This window comes from Macrotis lagotis, chromosome 4 (assembly GCF_037893015.1).
Source record: "Macrotis lagotis isolate mMagLag1 chromosome 4, bilby.v1.9.chrom.fasta, whole genome shotgun sequence".
Taxonomy (NCBI): domain Eukaryota; kingdom Metazoa; phylum Chordata; class Mammalia; order Peramelemorphia; family Peramelidae; genus Macrotis; species Macrotis lagotis.
Window position 1 is genome coordinate 117,221,384 of NC_133661.1, and position 21,724 is coordinate 117,243,107.

Here is a 21,724-nt window from a genome sequence, read left to right on the forward strand (position 1 = left end):
ATTGATATTTTTAGAAATCCCAAGCATAGATTAATTTGGGAAGAGAAGGAGAAGAAACAGGGCAGAGGGGAAGAAATGCACACACACACACACACACACACACACACACACACACACACACACATATATGTACTATCTACCATGTGCCAGGTACTGATGTTCCAAGTGCTTTATAATTGGTAATTCATTTGATCCTGAGAGATAAGTGCTGTTATTAGTGAGGCTGAGGTTAAGTGACTTGCCCATTTTGCTAGAACTTGTCTAAGTTCATATTTGAACTCGATTATTTTTAACTCCAGCACCTCCCCCTCCAACTCTAATATGTCACCTAATTGGTTTCAGCAGAAAGATCAGAGAAATAAAAAAGAGATATAATTATCAAGAAAAATGATAAAGAAGAATTCACAATAAAAAGAGAAGAAATTTAAAAAATTATCAAAAACTATTATCCCCTTTTATATGGGAACAAAACAAAACTTAAATGAAATAGATGAATATATATATATATACATATACATATACATATATCTTTATATAAAATGAAATATACTAATGAATAAAACAGGACTTGGAGAATCTAGACATCATCAGAAATAACAACAGTAAATGTATAATGATATAAAATCTGAGAAATATTAAATGTATTATATCATTTGAAAGAAAGATCAAGAAAGTTAAGAAATAACTCCCAAAGAAAAAACTAGTTCTAATGAACTTTGGTCTATCAGATATTTAAAGTACAAGTACTATATGCCACATAAGCTATTTTAAAATTAAATTAATTTCAAGTAACAAAAATTTATCTTTTTTCTTTCCCTCTCCCCCTAGCATTGAAAAGAGATCTCATGATTATATATATACAAAAACCCACAGAGGCAGAATCTTAGTATTAGAGGAACCAAACTTACCATGATCAAGAGTATCTAAAATCTAGATAAAATTATCTAAAATAAACTTTATTCTATAAGGAAGAAACACCAGCATATTTTCCAATAAAATCACAAGTGAAGCAAAGACAACTATAGTTTTTATTATTAGTTGATACAGTGCTAGACTTGGAGGTAAGAAAGCCTAAGTTTGAATTTAGCCTTCAGCACTTTCTAGTTGAGGGTGTCTGGGCAAAATTATTTCTTCTCTATGAACTTTAGTTTCCCCATCTGTCAAAAGTAAATATTAATATCTATAGAATCTACTTCATGGGAAATTTTGTTTTCTTTTCCCTATTTTTTTTTATTTTATTTTTCCAATTACATATAAAGATAGTTTTCAATATTCATTTTTGGAAAGATTTTGAGTTCCACATTTTTCTCACTCCCTTTTGTTCTTCTCCTCCCCTTAACAGTGAGTAATCTGATCTAGGTTATACATGTACAACTATATAAAACATATTTCCATATTAGTCATAATGTGAAAGAAGAATCAAAACAAAAAGAAAAAACGTGAGAAGAAAAAATAAAACAAAAATTTTAGAAAGTAAAAATATTAAGCAGCTTTGGTCTGCCCTCAGATTCCATAGTTTGGATGTGGACCGACATCATTTTCTATCACAAGTTTTAGAATTCTTTGATCACTATACTACTGAGAAGAGTCATGTCTGTCTTAGTTGATAATCACACAATGTTGCTGTTAATATGTACAATGTCCTCCTGGTTCTACTCACTTCCCTCACTTCCCTTTTCTTTTCTGAAGTCCTGTCCCTCATGATTACTTCCAGAACAATAGTATTTCCATCATCATATTCATACACAACAGTTTGCTAAGCCATTTCCCAATTGATGGGCAACCCCTCAATTTCCAGATCTTTGCCACTACAAAAAGAACTGCTATCAATATTTTTCTATGTCTCATAAGAGTTTTTGAACATCATCCAAGATATTATATGTAACTTATTTTGTATACCTTAATGCACTAATATAATTATCTTCTATTATTATTAAAACCACTAACATTAAGATAAGGGAATAAATATAGGTGAACAGGAGGTAAAGTCTCTATTTATAGATAATATAATGCTTTACTTAAAGAACACTAAAATTACTTGAGGCATTTAATTAGTGTCATTAGAGTTGCAAGAAAGATAAACAATCTCTAAACATAATAACTTTATTACTAATATGAAGAAGAGATTGGAAGAAAATATTTATTTTAATTAATCAATAAACATTTATTAAGTGCTTATTAGTACATGTCAGACCCTATGCTAAATGTTAGGGATACAGAAGAGACAAAAGACTGTCTCTGAAACCTCAAGGAGCTTACAATCTAATAATGGGGAAGACAACATGTAAACATATATTTAGAAAGCAACTATCTCTATCTTTACCTCTATACAAAGTATATATAGGACTAAGGCATAGAATTAAAATAGGTTGGGGAAGGCTTCCTGTTGAAGGTGGGATTTTAGTTGGGACTAAAAACCAAATACATTAAATACCTTGGAGTTAATGTGGAAATGTATACAGTGGATTTATTCAGGGTATCTAAAAAAACCTTATGGTAGTTTTAAGTTAAGCTTAAAGTTTGAGACTTTTGGGGACACCCTGTAGAAATATTGCTACAGAATTATTTTTACAGAATTAAGGGAAAAACTAAATAGAACTATTCAATCTTTGTTGTTGAACCATACCACTAAGGCAAAAAACAGTAATCCTATCCTAATTTAATTTACATATTACTCTACAAATAATGTTATGCTAAAGAAATTGTCAGAGGACTCTTTCATTGAATTAGAGTATCTGAATCATTTTGTGAAGTATTATTTTAAAGCTGCAAACAAAATATGAATTCAACAAATGGTTAGTGAGTGGACAAACTGGGGTGTATGAATGTAATGAGTATTACTATACCATAAGGAAAGAAAAATATGAAAAATACAAAGTAAATGCCACATACATGATATACATAATGGCTATCACAAATATTAAGTGTTGGTTTCATGACCCCTTTTGAGGATTTTCTTGACAGAGAAGAGTGGTTTGCCATTTCCTTCTCCAGCTCATTTTATAGATGATGAAACTAAGGAAAAGAGGCTTAAGTGACTTACCCACAGTCATAAGACTAGTTAGTGTCTGAGGTCGGATTTGAACTCAAGTCTTCCTGATTCTAGGTCTGATGCTTTATCCACTACTACAAAGTTGCATCTGGTTGATCTATCTGCTGTCAAAAAAAAGCTCATTAATTTTTAAAAAGGAAAAGAAAGTGAATTATCATAAAGCAGATCTCACTTTTCCATATGAGTAATGTCATACCTGGAGGTTGTGTTCCTAAAAAAGTCTCAGCATTAAATAAATCAAAGCTATGTCATAAAAGCAAAAACAGTCTTCAAGTCCTATAAAACAAGCATAAAAGTATATATTGATTATATAGCATGTACTATAAAGTATATTCAGAGAACTTAAAAATATAATTCTATCTTGTCATAAATTTGGCCTGAAAATTATATGCTTGCTGTTAGCAAACATTAATCATTTAATTAATTATTATTTTGTTTGCCTAGGAGTTTATAAGGGTTTAGGAAAAACTTTTGGCTCTACCAAGTCTCTTAAAAGTAATCCTAGTCTAGTGAAGCTTAAATTAATGCCTTCTTTATCTCTTGGCAAATTTCCTTTTATTGAACAGAGGCATTCAAAATTATTCCTTTGACCTCAGGGCCATTTTCAAATTAGCTTATAATTTCACTTTTGGGGCACTAGGTGGAGCATTCCCATACCAAAAACAAAAAGAAAAATGGGAAAAAAACTGAATGAGTGAAGAATGGGGCCAAAAGCTGAAAAACAACTAAATCAAACACTTTGAAATAAATGGGAGTGCTAAAACTTGGGAGAGTACAGATTGGGAGACATGATCATTGGACACTTTAAGTTAACTGATCAAAAAAATGTAGTATTTAGCTGGACATGAGAGGGAGCATGACATAATAGAGAGCTGACTTCAATGATGGGATCACCTGAGTTAAAATCCAGCCTCTGACTCATACTGGTTCTATGATATTAGCTAAATCACTTAAGCTTCCGGGGCTTTAGAAAATTATTTAAGATGATAAATTGCATAGAAGGTTCTTAGAGATAACTCCGCAGTGCCGTAAGGATCTGAAGTCAGGAAGTCCAGAGTTAAAATTAGTCTCAGATAACTTCTAGCTGTGTGATCTTGGAAAAGTCACAGCCCCTTTCTGTTTTAGTTTTTTCAACTGTAAAGTGAGAATTATAAGTGCCTACCTCCTAGGGGGATGTTGTGAGGATAAAAATGAGATAATATTTGTAAAGTTCTTGGCAAACTTTAAAGAATTATTCAAGTGCTGTTATTATTATTATTATTATTATTATTATTATTATTATTATTATTATTATTATTATTATTTTAGCCTACAGTTGGTAGAGGTAATTTCCTTACCTGGGAGTTCTTTAAGCCAATGAAATCATAGGTCCAATTCCTATCCCTATGTCTTAAAGGAGCTGATGAACAAAAGTCATACAGGAATGTAGGTTGCTGCTAAAAGTATAGATTGGGGGCAGAGTCAAGATGGCAGTGTGAGCGCAGGAATTCCTGGAAACTCATCTCCAAAAAACTCCAAAAGCTGTCAAATTATGATTCTAACCAAAATTTGGAGGGACAGAATCCACAGAAAGACTGATTGATACAATTTCCTAGTCCAAGAAAACTTAGAAGATCTGTGGGAAAGGTGTGGTTCACCAGGACTAGGGCTGGAAAGAGCTGCAGCACAGCCAGGCCAGATTAAACTTGCTCCAGCCTTCCAGGAACAGTGGGGTGCCTGGATCCTGGGGGTGCCTGGGTTGGTGGCAGAGGGGACAGTTTCCAGACCCCTTAGCCCAGAGATGACTGGAGGATGGCTTGAAGGGGCTATGAGAGATATTTGCTGCACCAGAGTGAGTGTGGAGCCCCAGTCAGCACTGACCTCAGAGCAGCCCTGTGGTGGGAACCTGCAGTGGGAATTGGCAGAGCCACCCAGCAGTTGCTTCCAGAGCTTCCAGCCCACAAACAGTAAAGGGGGAGGGGAGAGACTACACAACTCTCCACACTCAGATCGGGGTCACAGTCTGGGCCCTCTATTGCCCTAGAGAATCAGGGTCACTTCTCATAGCTCCAGGGCAGAGGGGAGGCTTGTGGTCATCCACAGACCAGAGCACAGGCCAGGAGAGCAGTCAGAACCTCTCATAACACCTTGGAGGAATTATGGTCTCAAAAGTTTTGCAAGTGTGGTAAATCAATCATAGGCTGAGGAAATGAGCAAACAACAGAAAAAGAAGAATCTGACCAGAGACGATTGCTTTGGTCCCACGGAGGATCAAAATACACACTCCGAAGATGATAAAGTCCAAGTTTCTGTATCCAAAGTCTCCAAGAGAAATAGGAAATGGGCTCAGGCTATAGACAAGCTCAGAAAAGACTTGGAAAAGCAGGGAAGAGAGGTAGAAGAAACATTGGAAAGAGAAATGAGCAGGGAAATCATGAAAAGAACAATGCAGGTAAATCATGATATCATGAAAACCAAGTCAGCAGCTTGGTGAAAGAGATCCAAAAAAAATGCCAAAGAAAAATAACATGATAAAAAACCAGTTTAGGTCAATTTAAAAAAGCAACCCAAAAGGCAAATGGGGAAAAGAATGCCTTAAAAAACAGAATTGGTCAGCTGGAAAAGGAGATGAAAAATCTCTCTGAAGAAAACAACTCCTAAAAATGTAGAATAGAGCCAAATGAAGCTGACTTTTGTGAGAAATCAAGAAATATAAAACAATTCCAAAAGAAGGAAAAATTAGAAGAAAATGTGAACTATCTCATTGGAAAAACAACCAACCTAAAAACAGATCCAGAAGAGATAATGTAAAAATTATTGGGCTACCTGAAAGTCATGACTAGGAAAACAGTCTAGACTTAATTTTTCAAGATATAATATAGCGAAATTGAGATTCTAGAAGCAGGAGGGTAAAATAGAAATTGAGGGAATCCATAGATCACCTCCTGAAAGAGCTCCCAAAATGAAAGCTGCCAGGAATATTATAGCCAAATTCCCAAACTCCCAAATTAAAGAGAAAATACTACAAACTGCCAGAAAGAAATATTTCAACTACCAAGACACTATACTCAGGATTACATGGGATTTGGCATTTGGATTTTGGTGATTGAATGAGTCTTCATTCTTATCAGAAATGGCTCAATGAAGAATACACAGCAGGGTATAGAAATCAATCTTACCTTATAGAAAAATGAAAGGAAAGGGATGAGATAAAGAGGCCAGGGGAAGGGAGGGGAGGAATAGGTGATAGAAGAGAAGTGAGATCTTGGGAGAAGGTAATCAGATACAGAGCAAGGACAAGGTGAAAGGAAAGAGAGAATAAATGGGAGGGGTGGGAATAGAATGGAGGCAAATACAGCTAGTAATAGTAACTGTGGGAAAAGATATTGAAGCAACTTCTCTGGTGATTTTATGATAAAGAAGGCAACTCATCCCAGAGACAGAGCTGATGGAATCTGAACATAGACTGAAGTACACTTTTTTCTCTCACTTCATTTCTCTTGAAGTTTCTATGTCTTTTTTTTTGGGGGGGGGGGCTTATGTTTACTTTCACTACAACATTATTTAATAATATGAAAACAAATAAACCATAGAACACACACATACACACACAGGTGGATTTCGGAAAAATCTGGAAAGACTTATATGAACTGATGCTGAGGGAAATGAATAGAATTAGGAGAACATTGTCAACTTCAATAGCAATATTGTCTGATGATCAATTATAATAGAGTTAGCTCTCAGCAGTACAAAAATCAATGGTAATTCTAAATGACTTTGGTTGGAAAATACCATCCACATTCAGAGAAAGAACTATGGAGTCTGAATACAGACCAAAGCATACAGTTTTCACTTTTTAAAAATTAGTTTTACCTTTTGTCTATCTCATGTTTTTTTCCCTCTTTTGTTCTGAATTTTTCACAATCTGAATATGGAGTATGGAAATATGTTCAGCATGATTATACATATATAATCTACATTGGATTACTTGCTGTCAAAGAAAGGGGGTAGAAAAGGGAGGGAAGTAGAAAAATATGGAACTTAAATCGTTTGGAAAATGAATGTTGAAAATTATCTTTACATGTAATTGAAAAAATAAAATTTAAATTTAAAAGTATAGAACCATCTCAGAAGTCAATATGAAGTCAAACTCCTTTATTGTGACGCACAGGTCACACTTTCTACCTTACTGATTACTATTCTGTCATCTAAAGGAGTCTAAATCTTTAGGATAAACTAAACCCTATGACAGGTTTCCTTTTTTCTAATAAAAGTAATTGATTCACAAGAGAGAAAAATCAATAAAGCGTGATCTTGAAGAGCAAAACAATTTGATTTATGTAGTTGCTATTATTTTAGAGAAAGGAAGAGATGTAAATAATCTGATTTTTGTTTTAGAGCAGGGAACACAAGGTTTTATTCCATAAGTAGACTACAAAATTTTTAAATTATGATCATATTATGACCAAATGAGAGTGTAGGATAAAGAAAAAAAAGGAAGGGAGAGATAGAAGAACCAGAAGAAATATTCATTAATTTTTATGATATAGTAATACTCTATTACATTCCTATAGTTTGTTCAGTTCCTGGTCATTTGTTCAGTCTGTACATTTCATTTCCAGCTTTAAATAATGCTACCCAAAACAATGAACATATTCTAGTTTGGTGAAGGAAAACTTTGAAAATTTGTTTATAATAGCACTAAATTTGTAGAATAATTTGAGTAAGTAGGATTGCTATTTTTGCTACAGTGGTGTGATTCCATGATTAACTATGCTCTATTTAGTTCTTTCTTCAATTCTGTTAAAATCATTTTATGTCTGTATTTACAGTGATCCCCTGTTTTTGGAGTATTATTGCTCTCTCTAATAGTTTTTGAATAAATGAATACTCCTATATCCCAGAGAATAATTCTCCCAAAGAGTTGCTGTTGCTATCCCATTTACAGATCTTCAGGTAAGAGCAACTAACATAGGAACTTCAGTAGTCATTCATCATCTCATTAGCATTTTAAAGAGGCAGTGATTGGAGGTGGTAAGAATCTGGAACCAAAACTCAAATTTCATTAGTCTTCACTAATGAGGTCATTAAAAAGCTATTGAGCTTCTCCTCTTTCTCTCCCTCCTCTCCTGTTCTCCTCTTCTGTCTTCAGCTCCCCTTCTTCTGATCTCCTTTTTATTATGTCTTCCTCAGTCTTCATCTCTTTTTTGTTTATACTTCTTTCTTTTCTCTGGATCATCTGTCCATCTGTTTCCCCCCCCCCCCATTATTTTAAAGTTGAAGATTAAGGGAGGGTCTTTTAAGAATGGGGAGACATAGGTAAGTGTATAGGCAGCTATGAAGTCAGAGATTGAACATGAGAGTAAAGATGAAAATGTAGTAATTTGCTAGAAAAGATTATATGGGATAAGATCAAGGGTGCATATAGAGGGCTTGGCTTTGACCATTGGAAGGGACACTATTTGTCTAAGATCAGAGTAAAGGGGGAGATAAGGGGGGGAAGATGGCTGACGGACAGCAGAAGGATGACAGAAGAAGAAACTTGGCAAATGGTCTAATTTTTCTCAGTGAAGTATGAAGCAAGGTTCTCAGCTGAGGAAATAAAAAGGAGTATCAAAAGATGAATGAATAGCTACTATGGTAAGGAAGATAATGAACCAATTAGAGAACTATAAAAGGATTACTTTGGTGCAATGAGGATTAGCCTAATACTATTTAAGATTATGCAACATAAATTTTATGTGGGCTCATTCAGTACAACCTCATGATTTTCTCTTGCTACATATAGTAGTATGTTAATAGGAATGAAGGCTATAAATGGTGGAATTGATCCAAGGTTGGGATTTGGCAAGCCCAATTGGCAACAGGGGACAAGGTTGTCAGTTGTGAAGGATTGTATAGAGTTGAGCTGGTTTAGTTCTCAAAAGGGTCAAACCAAGGAAGGAAAGAAAGTAGTCTGGAAAAGAATTGGGGGATAGAGGGTGTAGAGATAATGGTGAAGATGAAGAATAGCTTAGGGATCATAAGGCATAGAGAAAGATGGAATGATAAAAATTATGGTAAGATAAAGGAATTTTGAAGTTTATGACAATGGTAGCAGAACCCTTGTAGATGAACCACATAGTGAACTCATTAAGGAAAGAAGGAAAATGTTCTGGGATTAGTAATGATAATCAGAATCTGCATTGTGGGATAAATTTGGATAGCATGAACCTCAAAAGAGGAAAAGTCACTGAGTGATAATCTTAGAGGGACAGTCTGGAAGATGCAAATATGAGCAAGAGAGTATTCTGATGTCCCCACCATCACTGCCAATAAGTGTAGGGGTGGTAGTCAGGGGGGTTTGAGTGAATAGGTTATCAAAGGAAGCAATGTAACCAGGAGAGAGCAGGTTCTCAGTTTATTGAGTAAGGGATATGATTAGACATGATTATTCTGCTTGAGGTTCTCCCTCATGATCCAATTGTATGGCAGGTGCCCGGGAAGTCCAAGGCATAGTAGCAAGAGCTAGGATGTATGAGAGCCAGTTCAGGAAGCATTCAGGAATCCATCACTGGAGGATACTTGGGGTGGGGGAGGGGTGAGAAGTTAAAAAGAATTTTGTCTTGAGCTTTGCTGGTGCTTGCGAAGGCCCTAGAGGCCAAAGAAGCCAAAGGCTGTTAGGTGTTAAGTGTTAGGTAGTAATAAAGTGGACATTTAAGATAAAATCAGACTTTTTTTGAAATGTTTAGTTTTGCTGAACTGACCTTTCCTTTTCTTTCTTTCTTTTTTTTTTGTTATAAGAAATGGTCTTCTAAGATGAGGTAGAAGAAGAAATACACTGGAAAAGAAGGTGATAAAGAAACAAAACATATCAGTAAAACTGTTTGAAAAAATAAATCTTTTTTTTATTTTTATTTATCAAGTTTCCCTGCCATTTATGAGCAAGATCTCTTGATGATTAAAAAACATTAACTTGAATTTTTTTCACTAAAATATTAGTCAACAAGAAAACTTTAGGAAGGTCTTATTCTAAAACAGAAACAAGCATTTCTTGTCAAATTAAGGGAAAATATAAGTATTTTTCTATTACATTGGAGATAAATTTATTTTGGAAGAAAGGTGAAGAAAATATTTTCAATACTGTGAGAGTTGTATCTGGCTGATAGAAAGATGGATGGTTTATGCTGTCTAATGTACCAGTCTACCTAAAAATCTATTAGACATTAGAGAGGGGCTAGATTTATTTATGATACACATAAGCATAAATGTCAATAGTTCAAATAATCTGTGATTTCATTGGATGAGTATTCTTACATTTTTCACTAGTCACATTTACTGGCATTTTGCTGTATGACCCTAGGTAAGTCAAATTTCAATGTCTCAGTTTCTTCATCTGTAAAATGGTAATGATAGCACCTATTTGGTAGAGTTGTTAAGAGGATTAAATAAGATAATAATTGTAAAGGCTTAGCACAGTGTAAGCAGTATAAATGTATTAGTGATTGATTGATTATTATTACTATTATTACCTTGATTGAATCACTTTGCCCATCTGGATCTCAGTTTTGATCACTTACTAAACACACACATACACAAACACACACACATACACACACACACACATACATATATGTACATATATAAAATGGAGAGATTTTTGTGCAGGTATGAGTTGAACTGGATAGCCTTGGAGGTTTTTTCCAACTTTGAAATTCCACATTTCTGTGGATGTGCTTTGTAAACCTTTGAAGTTCTGTAGAAATGAATTATCATCATTTTTATTGTTATTGGCAGCAGTCATACCCCAACCATATTTTCCAAACTCCAAAATTAGGACACGTAGTATGATAAAAAATATTCCTTGTGCAAAGCCTTGTTTAAGACTATCTGTTCTTTTCCTAAAATCAAAACCATCCTAGAAAATCTAGGACATATGGTTGCCATATTCATAGGGCACAGGTGAAAATGAAGTCCAAGAAACAGCTCTGGGCAAGCGGACCTTACTCCGTAAGACATATTTATTAACTAAACTCTTCTAAGGCTCTGGGTGACACAAGTGAGTTAATAAACAGGATACAGGCTACACTCTACCCTGCTCAGCCAGACAAAGCCATCTGCCTTGTCACTCAGACATCAAAGAAACTGATTTTGAAATGCTGGTGAAGAAAAGTGTTTCCACACTAGATCGGGGCTTTCATCCTCTCAACAAACTTCCTCCCTCCCTGACCTGGGGCTAGGAAGCCCAGAGCTCAGACATCCAAAGCTCTTATGCTCTTAAAATCAAGTCAAACACCACACACCTGGAGGAAAAACTCAGAAGAACCACCCCCTGCAACCCTGCCCCTCACCTCCCACCCCTCAAAAGAAAATAAATCATCAAGGTTTTAATTTTTAATTCTACCACTAGTTATGGGAAAGATTAGCTGAAAATTGTCTGTGGGTCTAGAGCTGCTGAAATAGCATGCCAGGTTCACCAACATCTATGGTACAAATCCCTTAAATAGCCTTTGCTTCTTCCAAGTTTCATTCCATCCGACACAACTCAATCACTACCTAGCCCATTTTGAATGTCCACATTACATCTTCTCTTTAAACTTGTCAACCAGCATTTCTTCTACATTCTCACTTGAACAAAAATCTGTTGTTGTGTGTGTGTGTGTGGTGGGGGAGATTTCTGAGAATACAAGGTCCCATCTTATCTACTCCACTGGTGATCACTTCCATGACTACCTTTGACTCAAAGGACCTAAAGAAAGATTGAGAAGGACAGGGGAGGGAACATAATTCTTGAATCCCATTGCTCTTTCCAGACTATTCTTTTACCATCATCCCTTCAATATATTTTTCCTCTAAAGGAGTTTAATTAGTCTAATTATGCTGCTCAGTACCCATCAATATCTTCTGTCGACATGAAAAAAAGGTAAAAGCATCACTTGTACAAAAATACTCATAGCAGCTCTGTTGTGGAGGCAAAGAATTGGAAATTGAGTGAATGTCTATCAGTTGGGGAATGGCTGGACAAACTGTGGTAAATGTATGGTATGGAACACTATTTTTCTATTAGAAACCAGGAAGGATGGGAATTCAGAGAAGCCTGGAAGGATTTGCATGAACTGATGCTGAGCGAAATGAGCAGAATCAGAAGAACAGGTTTTTTTGGTTTGTTTTTTTTTTCTTTGCAAGGCAATGGGGTTAAGTGGCTTGCCCAAGGCCACACAGCTAGGTAATTATTAAGTATCTGAGGCCATATTTGAACTCAGGTACTCCTGACTCCAGGGCTGGTGCTCTATCCACTGTACCACCTAGCCTCCTCAGAAGAATGTTTTACATCATAACAGCAACATGGGGTTGATGGTCAACCTTAATGGACTTGCTCATTTTATCAGTGCAATAATTAGGGACAATTTTATGATATCTTCAATGGGGAATATCATCTGTATCCAAAGAAAGAATTGTGAGTTTGAACAAAGACCATTGACTGTTGCCTTTAATTTAAAAAAATAGTTATCTTATGTATTGTGTAATTTTGCTATCTTTTATATTTTATTTTTCCTTAAGAATATGATTTTTCTTTCAGCACATTCAATTTTAATAAATATATAGCATGGAAACAATGTAAAGACTAACAGACTGCCTTCTGTAGGGGTGGGGGAGGCAAGCAAGTATGGGGAAAATTGTGAAATTCAAAAAAATTTAAAAAAACAGATCATCTATGGACCTTGACATCATCTCCATAATTTTTAATTGCTTTTTGAATTTTACAATTACCCCCCCATCTTGCTATGAAGATGACTCCCAAATCCTAAACAGTCTTTTAAAATCTCTATTTGTCTCAACACCTGTATTTTCTACTAGCACCTCAAATTCAACATGATCAGAACTTAGTTTGTTGTCTTTTTCCCTGCCTCTAAACTCACCTCTTCTTCTGATTTCATTATTACTATCTGTAGCATCTCTGTGACTTTACATCTGTAGTGTCTCTGACTTTTCACTTTCCCTTCCCTCTCAGTTTAAACTGCTAACTAGTCCTTGTATAACATTTGATGTCATCTCCATAATGTCTCTCATATTTGTCTCCTACCCCACCAAATCTTTAATTACTACTACATGCAAGATATTGTCCTGATCATTGAGAATACAATATTCTCAGGGTCATTGCCACAGATCATTTGACTGGTGTAGCCTTCTAATATGACTTCCCTCCTCATTGTTCCTCTCTCTCTAATCTTGCCTTCGTGTATTTTAATAGAATAATCTTTCTTCTGCGTAGTTTTTAGTTATGACATTCTTTTGTTCAGAAATCATCAGTGACTCCTTATTGTTTTCTAAGTAAAGTTCAGATTCCTTTGCCCTTCATAGCCTAGTACCATTTTACCATTTTATCCTTAACTTATCTTACTGGAGAATTGTGTCACTGAATGTGCAACATTCTTACACTTCTGTGGCTTTCTTCATATTTCAGATCTCTGTCTGAAGAGTCACTTCCATTACTGCCTGTTGAACTCTGGTCCATCCTTGATAGTACAACTCCAATGAAACTTCTCTGAAGCCTTCTTTGATCCATATTTTCCTCCCATCTTCTTCCTCAAAACTAAGATAATAATTCTCCACTGTACTTATCGCATGTATTACACACACACACAGACATATATATATATATATATATATATATATATATATATATATGTATATTTAATAACTATCTGTTTTGGTGTCTTTTCCCCCCTTACTAAATTATGAGCTTCTTGAGGGCAGAGATTATATAAGTCTTATATACTCCTTATTATAGGATATAGCTAGGTGTGAAGAATGGATAGAGGGCTAGTTTTGGAGTCAAGAAGACTCATCTTCCTGACTTCAAATGAGGCCCCAGACACTTACTAGCTGTGTGACTCTGAGCAAGTCCTTTAACCCTGCTTGCCTTAGTTTTCTCATCTATAAAATGAGCTGGAGAAGAAAATGGTAAACCATTCCAATATCTTAGACCAAGAAAATCCCAAATAGGATCATGAAGAGTCGAGAACCATTGAAAAAGATGACTGATTCCCAGAACTTGTAATAATGCTCTGCACACAATAGGTATAAAATAAATACTTGCAGATTTGAAAATCTCACTAGATACATAAGGAAACCTCCCAGTTCATAATAATACTTAGTCTACTTATTTTATTGAGGCATTATTGGTATCAAATGATATAATGTATGTGAAAGACTTTGAAAATTGTAGGGCACTTCATGCATGTTAAGTATTATTATTATGTTGGGACTGTTGGAGCACCTTTCTCATATGATAATGAATAGGATTAATTCTAGTTAACATATATGGGAATAGAAAACTTGGATTGAAACTCAAGCCATTAAGGATTTTGTTTTGATTTTTTTCAATGAGGGGAAGTGGGAAGAAGCAAAAAATTTTTTTGTCAACTGAAAAGAAATTTGAAATAAAACTCAAGCCTTCTCAACTCCTAAATCCATACTAACATGCAAATTAAATTCTCATGTCTCTGGTGATCCTATAAGGGAAATATAACTACTTAAGTTTAATTACTGAATCATTCATACATGTTAATAAAAATTATATAGAAATCTACATATTTTTATTCTTTAATTTGAAATTCTGGTGTTACAGTGGTGGGTCACTGCCCCCTACTGATTAGAGTCAGAATGATTTTTAATCTACACACACACACACACACACACACACACACACACACACACACGCACACACATATATATTTATATACACATATATCTATATATTTTAAATAAATCAGCACTCTACTATACAGGATATGCTTAGACCATCATTCATCCAAGTAGGATGAGTTTTAGAAAACTAGATCCTAATCACATTATTTTTGCCTTTGTTAAGACACTGATTTAGAAGAATGTAAAACAATTCAGGTTACATATTCAAAATTATTCAAAATAAAAAATGAGTTAATTTTTCCATAGCTGCAGCAGAAAAAGATCTTTGGAAAATCCATCCTTTTATTTAATTTTTTTCTTTTAATTTAGTACCTTGGCAAGACTAGTTCTCTCTCATTTTTTGCATTCCATTTTAGTAAGTCAGTACTTTTTAAAGGCCAAATATTCTTAGGTTTATTCTTTCAAAAATATAGTCCCATCACAGTTTCTTCTGCATTTGGTGTTTAATAACTATTGCTTAAATGAATAAATGATTCCAAGTCCATGATTACTTTTCAACTAGTTTGTATATTATTCCTGTCAATTTATAGCTATATTTATTCTCATGGTTATCTTCTTTTGGTGCTGTTGGTGATGATGGTGATGGCGATAATAGGGACAATGTAGCAAACTGGTAGAATAGTAGCTGGGAGTCAGAAAATCTTGGTTCAGATCCTACCTGTTAATGATTTGTGATCTGGGAAGTTTATTTTTCCTCCATGTCTTAGACAATTCTCTGGAATTTATCCAGAGTCATAGATGGGTTATAATGCAAATTTTCTCAAAATTGCTGATTAAGTTGCAGTGTTCAGTACAATGACAAGAGCACAGTGTTTGACTACTAAAGATGTAAATAATGCCCAATTGACTTTTTTATTTTTTTGAGGCAAGAAGGGGTAAGTGACTCACCCAGGGTCACACAACCAATAAGTGACTGAGTAGGACCTTAACTTGGGTCCTCCTGACTCCAGGGTCAGTGCTCTATCCACTGCACCAATTACTTTGGACTACTCATAAAGCCCTCCCTAGATCTGAGTTTCTTCATCTATAAAATGATGAAGTCAGACTAGATAACTTTTAAGGTACTTTCCACCATTAAATCTATATTTCCATCACAATTGTAGGATTTTACACAACAAAGGTAAAGGAACTTCCTTTGGTGGGGTTCCTTAAATAAGATTCTGGGTCTGGCATCTGATTTCAAATCTATTTTTCTTATCATCTTGCACTCCTTTCAAATTATGTTTTACGTTCTTAAAAATTATTCCATTATAACTTAAATAGGAATCTGAAATGAAGTATATACTAATGAGATGTAAACAAGGGGGGAAGGTCTTATGGGAGGGCTTATATAACTGGAAATAGAAAAGGAATCAAGATGGACTTGACTTATAAGCATCTACATTTGACTCATATGAGAAATGCTTAAAAGTAAGCTATCCACAATTAGAAAATTATGTACACTGCATAAATAGCATTTTACTTTCTTCCTTTTACATTAGTCAATATATAATAAGCTCATATTCATATAATGCCTGAAGGTTTACAAAATGCTTTTCTGACAGCAAATGTGTAAGCTAAGTAGTGTATCTCTATCTCTATATACCTATTTTATAGATGAGGTCACTGAGATTAGGGGCAGGGGGAGAAAGTGAATTTCTAATGGCCATACTTGCTAGTGACTATTGGAGAAAGAACTGAACCAAATAACCTAACTCAATCCTTTCTCTACTCACTATGTCATACTATTTTCTTGCCCCATGTTTATTCTCATGTCTTTGTGAGATAAGTCTGCATTGTATACAATGCTAGGCAGTGATAAGATGTTGGAAAAATCCCTGTTTGATTTAATTAGCCTGTCAAGGGCAAAGCAGTTTGCTAGGTCCTGGGGAATACGAAGAATAAAATGACAAATAGTTCCTGTTCTCAGAGAACTTCCATTCTCACACTGTAACAGCTTGCAAGCTTCTTCTACTCAAGCAAATAAATGTATTTATAATCTGTGTAACTCATCAGTTTACTCTGGTTCATTCCAGATTCCCTTTTTCAATCTGGATTTTCTTCCATTTAATAGTTCACATGGGTTTTTTTTTTCTTAAACAGTTTTATTGGGGTATAACAGATAAGAAAACACTAATCAGACAGAAAAGACTTCCTTTAAGAAGTGGCCTATGAGTTCAATTTTGAAAGCAGCTAAGGAACTTGGATAGAGCTGAGAATGGAGTGCAGCGTAGACTTGGGAGAAGCCCACATAAAAATCTGGAGATAGGAGGTGAAATACCAACCTTGAGAAATAGAACCTGGCTTTGGCCTATATCCAGAGCACCAAAAGTGGAGGCATCCATGTGGGAGACACGGAAAAGACGTCCTGTTATCCTCCATTGTGAGTGGGGGGCAGCCTCTTTCAAAGTATTGACTGCAAAATCACAACAGACTTATCACATTGGGATTGTCTTTCATTCTGGCAATATCCAGGGGGTGAGGGTCCTGTTCATGCAAAGTTTAGTCACTATGTGCTTTTCCCACTATATGGGACAATGACTGTCTAGCCTCCTTCCCCTTTTACAAGCCCTGTATCCTCAGAACTTGGGCTTGGAGTTTTGGTCTGTTTGCTTGTCCTTTTCAGTTCTAGGTGAAAGTTGTAGAGTCCTGGACCTCAACTTGAGTTGTGATGACCTTTGGAAGCAGGATCCCAGACTGAAAGTTGCTGCCTGCCCAGCAAGGACTCCCTGAGAAGCCAAGGTACTGGGATGTAAGTGGGGGGGGGGGTGTATTTAAATTTGGAACTTGGTGGGACCATATTGTGTTTTGTTGTTTTGTTTTTTTCAATCTTTGTTGTGTCTGACTCTTTGTGCCACCGTTTGGAGGTTTCTAGGCAAAGATACCAAAATGGTTTGCCATTTCCTTCTCCAATTTATTTTACAGATGAGGAACCTGAAGCAAACAGAGTTAATGAATTGCCCAGGGCCACACAGCTAATGCCTGAGGCTAGATTTGAACTCAGGAAGATGAACCTTTCTGACTCCACAGGTCTGGCACTCTATCCACTGTGCCACCCAGCTGGCAACTAATATACCTATGTATGTTATATAAGATCTAAATTTCTCCTTTTCCCCTACACTATAGAGATATGGGGAGGATTATTATGTCTCCTCAGTAATGGGGATAGGAAAGGGGCTGTGAATATTTGCAGACTATACCTATGAAGTATATATACCTTTGCAAAAACTAATCTGTCTGTTAAGTGCAAAGAACATCTAGAATTGGGGGAACCCAATGGCTTGAGCCAATGACACGACAGATATCACAGACCCCCTTAATGGTATGGGATAATCCTGAGGAAAGGGTGAAATGTAACATACCTGGCCTTCATGGGGTAGTCATTGTTACAGGGGGAAAAAAGTAGGTCAGTTGGTTGAAATAGAGTGTTGTGAAGTAGAGTTTTAAGAATTACATCTGGAAAGATGCAGGAGACAGGCTATGAAAGATTTTAAATGGCAAACTGAGACATATATATTTTATTCTCTAGGTGATGGACAGCAGGGAACTGACAGACCTGTGCTTTAAGTGAGATTGTTTTGGCATCTGTGTGAAGGATAGATCAGAGAGGAAGAAACTTAAGGCAGAAAGACCAGTAAGAAACCAATTATGATAGTCTAGGCAAGTGGTGGGGAGGCCTGAACCAGAGTGTGTGAAAGAAGATGCATTGATGAAATGCATTGGCAACAGTTTGAATGTTGAGGGATGGGGAAAAGTCTAGCTATTTTTACTAAGTCACTGATTTTAGAAAGTAATTGTTTTAAAGAAAGTATTAGATTTAGAATCTAATTTAGAATCTTTTTAGATCTTCTGACATTGTCCTAATGGTAATCATCATCAATCTAAAATAAGTGATTGCAACAATTAAAAACCTTAAATGACTTTTAAAACTTTGGTCAAGTCATTAGTGTTTTTCTCAAGTCACCTTTTATTTTCCCAGGGTATAGCTTCATGCTGCCTGACAGCTATGTCCTCTGTCTTGTTTGGACAAGTTCTTCTGAATAGCAAATGACTGTTTCTCTTAAAAATCCATTAGCTTCAGGACTCTCTTTGATGTGTAAATTATTGTCCTCATTTCCCCCTTCATATTTTTTATTATTGCTCTCTTTTTAATCTTTCGCTGACAGATTAAATTAAGGGATAAAACCACTGGAATTTTTTTAAGAGAACGGATAAAAATAATTAAATGATTTTGATGAACTATGCGTAAAAACTCAACAAGTATTAAAACAATATAGCAAATGAAATAAATAGCATTGGCTTTCAATTTTAGATTTACAATGTGCTTTTCTTACACCAGTCTTCTGACTGGTGCATTTCAAATGAGGAATAAGCATCAAAGAAGCTGTTACATAGTTATAGTCACAGAGCTTTTATTGTTGTTCAGTTGTTTCAGTTATGTCCAATTTTTTTGTGATCCCATTTGGGGTTTTCTTGGCAAAACTATTAGAGTGGTTTATCATTTACTTTTCCAGCTCATTTTATAGATGAGGAAACTAAAGTAAACAGGGTTAAGTGACCTGCTCAAGGTGATGCAGCTAGGAAGTGTCTAGGGCCAGAGAAGAGTCTTAAGTTTTTATAAAATTTAATTCATTGCCCCAATGTTCCCTACTTACCCTCATCCTCCACTTCAGTTGTGTTCAATTCTTTGTGATTCCATTTGGGGTTTTCTTGGCAGAGATACTGGAGCAGTTTGCCATTTCCTTCTCCATCTCATTTTTCAGATGAAAAACTGAGACAAATAGGGTTAAGTGACTCATCCAGGGTCCCACAGCTAGTAAGTGTCTGAGGCCAGATTTGAACTCATGAAGATGAATCTTCCTGATTCCATTCCTGGCACTCTATCCACTGTACTACATAACTGCTAAAGGTCAGAACTAGTGATCAAATGCAGGTTTTTCTGATATTAAGCTCAATAAACTTCCTATCATGCTCTTTCTTAGCGGTAAAAAAAAAAATGAAATGAAAATTGTCCTAATATTTCACTTACTTACTTGCTAACAGTACTGGTGAGATGTGTCCCAGCTCTCTATTTGTCCAGTAACATTGATCAAGTCACTTAATGTCTCTGGACCTCAGTTTCCCCATCTGCATCTTTAGAGCAGTTGGACTAGAGCCAGAAATTTCCAACTCTAAATCTATGATATTTAACTGCAACCTTGTTTTATCTTCATCAAGAGGTCTAACAATTTTAAATAATATTTTAGTGCTGTTATTTGGCATAATTAATTTTAATGATTATCAGTGGTCTAAAGAAGGCATTAATGATATTTTTAACTTCTACTGGATTCAGTTTTTTTGGTTTAAGATGCAAATCATTGTTTTACAAATGTGCCATATTGGTATGCTATGGAGCATAATTCATTAATTAATTCAAAAAATATTTATTAAATTCTTAAAATGTGAACTTCCCTGGGCTTGATGCTATCCTTGTAGCAACCAGTATTTTTGGTTTCACATTACCCTGAAATTCCAAAGTAAAATTCATTTTTCTCTGTGCACAGGGATTGACTAATAGGACAACTTGAAAATAAAAGGAAGCCCAAAGAACTAAACACCCATTCATCTGAAGTAGCACCTAGTGTTCTGGTCTTTAAGAAGGAAGTTCTCAGTTCAAATCCAGCTATTAAAACATGCTCATTGTGGAGCCATACACAAGTCACTTGACTTCTTTGAACATCTCAATTTCCTCATCTATAAAATAAACATAGTGATACCTGAAGCAGTTAATTCCTAGAGCTATTGTGAAGTTCAGATGATTGTATAAAGTATTTTATAAACTTGAAAATATAAAATAAATATCTATTATTATATTTTTCTCATCTTTATGTTTGATGAAGCTCAGATCTGAATGGTTCTGGAGCAAGCTACTCTCTTACATTAACTTATATTCTTTTATCTTTCATGTCCGAGTTAAGTCAAGTCAAGAAGCACCTACTTAGGTATCACAGGACTGCCAAAGAAAGGGGGGAAAACCTCTAGATCCTTCTCTTAGAGAGCTCATGGTCTAATGGGGAAACAATGTTCAAACACTTATGGGATAACAAGAAATATATAGGATAAATGGGAAGTAAGCTCAGAGGGAAGCGCCAGGTGGCACAGTGGATAGAGTGCCAGATCTGCAATCAGGAAGACTCTATTCATGAGTTCAAATCTGTCCTCAGACACTACCTGTGGGGCCCTGGACAAGTCACATAACCTTGTTTTGACTTGGTTTCCTCATGAAAAATGAGCTAGAGAAGGAAAAGGCAAAACACTCCACTATCTTTGCCAAGAAAACCCCAAATAGGGTCATGAAGAGCTGGACCCAACTGAACAACAATCTCAGAAAGAAGGCATTAAGGGTGACTAGAAAGGCTTTTAGCAGAAGGTATGATTTTAGCTGAAACTTGAAGGAATCCAAGGAAGTTGGAAGGCAGAGAAAATTTCAGGCATGAGGGATACCTGTAAAAATTCAGCAAGTGACTTTTTTGGGGTTTTTTTTTTTTGCAAGGCAAACAGGGGTTAAGTGGCTTGCCCAAGGCCAGCTAGGTAATTATTAAGTGTCTGAGACCAGATTTGAACCCAGGTATTCCTGACTCCAAGGCTGGTGCTTTATCCACTATGCCACCTAGCCACCCCCCAAGTAACTTGTTCAAGAGATGATAAGGGGAAGTGTCCATTCAGGACAATTCCAGTCCTGGATGACAATATTTTTTTCTGTTTCCAAATGAGTTTGATTGTTTCTATATAGTTCATGCTTACAATATGGTATGGCAATATTGATTTTTAAAACATTATTCTTGAAATGAAGAGTATCATCATCATCACTGAGATGTGGGAAGTGCTGAGAAGTCACAAAATGAATATTACCCTGAACCCCAAAGTAGTCAGTCCTTCTCATTCAGGTTTGAAGACCTGAAGAGTATGAAATAGGAACATGGCTTGCAGAATGAATATCCTGGGGATTTTTCTTTTTTTGTTTGTTTGTTTCAGTATAGGGAT